The sequence below is a fragment of the Sparus aurata genome, chromosome 10 (assembly GCF_900880675.1).
Source record: "Sparus aurata chromosome 10, fSpaAur1.1, whole genome shotgun sequence".
NCBI lineage: Eukaryota > Metazoa > Chordata > Actinopteri > Spariformes > Sparidae > Sparus > Sparus aurata.
In genome coordinates this window covers 29457589-29461209 of record NC_044196.1, presented here as the reverse complement: position 1 = coordinate 29461209, position 3621 = coordinate 29457589, and the positions used below count along the sequence as shown (strand labels likewise).

Here is a 3621-nt window from a genome sequence, read left to right as displayed (position 1 = left end):
TCTCTACATCGCTGGGGTTCTCGCGATGCGTTCGGGTGCTCGGCGGAAGTCCCTGCTTTCCAACATTTGACGCTCATGAAAGAAAAAAAAAAAAAGGATGAAAAAGTGACCCTGCAAAAGGGTTTAATCAGCACTATTATGACGGAGATAACTTTAATAGTCAAATAATTATTAAGCCACCCACCTTACTGATATTAATTAATAGCACCTGTGCTTTCCTGCCTGTGAGAGACCTAGTAACGTTTTAAAATGATCTTATTTTAGGAGCAGAAGAGCAAAATGACAAGCTCGCTGCCACCTTTAACGTTACTTACATTTCCATTTTGCACAGAACAATGTCGAAGTTTTTGCTACTTGAGAATGTAAGTGTAATATTCACACCTCCAGCTCTGTTTTAGTCTCTGTTAAGCTGACTTTGTTTGCTTAGCGTTAACCTAGCTAGTTTGACTTGCTGGCTTAATGTTGACGTTAGCTGGTTTAAATTTCGCTAGCTAGTTGCCAACTTTGTTATCCATTAAGTGCCAGTAAAGAAGTGTACACTGGGGTCTGTTTCAATAACTGAGTGCCCCTTTGTATATCAAATAATCGATGAAGTCATAACCGTTAGTATAAATTCAAACATTTTGATTTGTGCTGTTAAGGTTATTATCTAAGCTAGGTGAAGTGTGAGCTAAAATATAAGGCCAACAGGGACGTTAGCTAGGCTATAAGAGGTAAGCTAATTCTTCGCATAAACAATTGCTTGGTGAACAAGCTAGTCAAAAATGGTTGTTTTTTTTTTTCCAAAACATTGTATAATTATAGTGAATGTAACATAGTTCATATAGAAAATAAAATGTATGCACAAATGAATAAAAAATATATGCACAATTAAGTATAACAGGGGAGCACTCTATATAATAATATAGCCTATGAAACTGTGCGGATCAGTGTATAGAATAGACTGTTGTTATGTGCTTTTTTTCTAAATCACAGTAGTATAGTATACAGAATAGCTGGAGACAGATGTTTACACATGTTCAGCATGAATCCAATATTCTTCACACAGAAGTCTATGTTAATGAAATAAATGTAGCTAAGGTTAGGAGAGTATTGAATAGAAAAATAGTTAAAAAAGGTAAAAAGGTAAAAAAAAATAATTCAGTGTTTTTTTTCCCCCCATTTCATTCAGATTTTTCCGGTAGCCGTGAAGGCACCATTTGCCTCCGCTTCTAGTCTCCGCTTTGCACAGGCGCACTGTGACCTCCTGCAAGCAAGACGAGTGAGGTGTGTGCGCGTGTGTGTGTGTGTGTGTGTGTGTGTGTGTGTGTGTGTGTGTGTGTGTGTGTGAGGTAGTATCTTGATCATCACTAAATGGCCATTTGGTTACAGCCACATCATTCATATTTGACTAATTTGCTGATTTGTGAGACGTGAGGAGTGTATGGCTGGGTTGGCCTAATTGAATTGAATGCTTGAAAAGGACAGACTGCTTTACTTGCAAATTGCTTTCCAGGAGAAGGTTTCCAACATTGTCACGATGATTTGCCTTAAAGTGTGTGTCTCCTCAAAGATTTGGCTTACTTGCTCTCTGACTTCCCTCCCTGTGGTTTATATTACTCATAAAACACACTTTTCCACACACTGTGTTAAATATAGAAAAAAAATCCTGGCGTCTGTTTGTAGCCCAGCAATTTAATTTACTGTGGGATAGGTGTACAGCATCTTTGTACGTTAACTATGGTAGCACTGTGAAATAACAGGCTGCAGTATGAATCAGACTCTGAGCACCCCTTGCTGGCATTGAATTAAATTACATCAGTGCCACATTAGAGGATGAACTCACAGTTGGTCAGGTGCATTTCTCATAATGGAAACCTGGTCAGTGAAACAATCAAAAATAGGTGCTTAATATGCAATACTAGCTTGGAAGCGTTAAATGATATGTGCAATAGGTGAAGCAGATATAAAATCTGACACTTGCAACAACAATTTGTATCCAGTTGCTGTCAGGGTTCCTTCGACATATTGACCATATCAGTAGAGAGAAAAGACACATAAAAAGATATAACAGACCTGTTATGATAAATTAATAGAATTCTATTTTTCTCTTTTAATTTTTTACTATTGGATGTTTGGCTGTTACGGTATTATTGTGGAAGATAAAGTATCCTGTATCAGTGCTGGGCCTATTTGCAGGATGGAACAGAAATGCTAATAATGACTTCGGGTCTGAGGAGAGCCAACAGCGAATTAAGATACATTTAGCATGGTTGTACTATCACTATTTGGAAGTGTGAGAAACTTGTGTTTATTGTGTATTCACTTGTGCCAGATAGATGAGTGCTCAAACCAGAATAGAAGTGATTGATAGCTAAAAAAAAAAACCTGACAAGATGGCTCACCTCAAGTCATGATTCAGCAGTATTTAGGTCATATACAGATACAGCTAAGTATGATGTAAAGGCATGCGTACAGGAAGCTACCCAGGAAAATATATGACAGCTGTTTTCGCGATACCGGTAAGCAGGTTACTTAGGAGAAGAATGTGGTTTAACTGGGTACTCCCAAGATGTACTGTATACCTCAAATAGCTGACAAACCTGTGTATATGCTTTTAAAACCTTCTCTGAACAAGTAGATAGGCTGTATATAGGCATCATACAACATAGTCTCTACATAGTCGAAGTTGATCACCCCCTGTTCACTGAAAGGGAAAGTAGTAGCATCAGTAGCAGTGTTAGATTTTATGTAAGAAGTTCATGAATAGCTTTTACAGTAAACAGCACACACTTTTGTCCCCTTAACATCTCTGCAATGTCCAAAACCTGTAGTTGTGGAACAGATTGTATCACCTTTAAGAGGACAGCTCAACCAAAAACAAAAATTCCTTTATTTGGTTTATTTGGTTTTTTGAAGGTTCTGCCATTCATTCCTTTTACTGATATTTCATATGGACGAATGTACATTACTCCACTGGTCTACTCTGTATGCCACTCTTTCGGCTTTCATGAAACCCACCATCTGTATTTTCTTTGTATGTCTGTCTCTGTAAGTGTATTAACACCTGAATCAACAGCTTATATCTATTATAGGGACACTGACACTGACAAAATCATTTCCCAGTCTGGGATCAATAAAGTAATTCTTTTCTATTCTATTCTATTCTATACTGCAGGACTTGCCTATAAGAAGCATGATTAGATCGTCTTGGCTGTCCAGGCCAGCTTGCTCTCACTGGAGAAGTGCGTCAACAATGCAATCAGGATGAGTACAGAGCAGCAAGAGAAAGTGGAAAACACATCAAGACAACATTAGGATGGAGGTTGGGTTGTTGCCTTCTCAGATCATCGTTCAGTGAGGTGATTAAAACCCTGATTAAGTAAATTCCTGTCTAGCTTTAAAGGAGAACTTCAGTCGATTTAAACATGCAGCTTCATTGCTCAAGCTACCCTTGACTTGCCAGTACCGAAGACGCGAACACATTTGGTCCAACCATTACAGAGCTCCATGAACGGAGATTTAGTGTTAACAGCTAACAGCATGGGGTCAGAACTTTACACTGTGTTTTAAGCGTCTTAACATGCTCCACATCTCACACCAAAAGTTAGCAACATCAGCAGACACCTTACAACACAGCAC

The 3621-nt window shown here is 38.4% G+C and overlaps 1 long non-coding RNA gene across 1 annotated transcript; it reads left to right on the top strand.

Annotated features, from left to right (window-relative positions):
* Positions 1-18: 18 nt before the first annotated feature.
* On the top strand, positions 19-3382 carry LOC115589467 (uncharacterized). Its single transcript, XR_003985520.1, has 3 exons — positions 19-362; positions 1172-1266; positions 3158-3382. It is a non-coding gene; the product is annotated as an uncharacterized LOC115589467 (long non-coding RNA).
* The last annotated feature ends 239 nt before the right edge of the window (positions 3383-3621 follow it).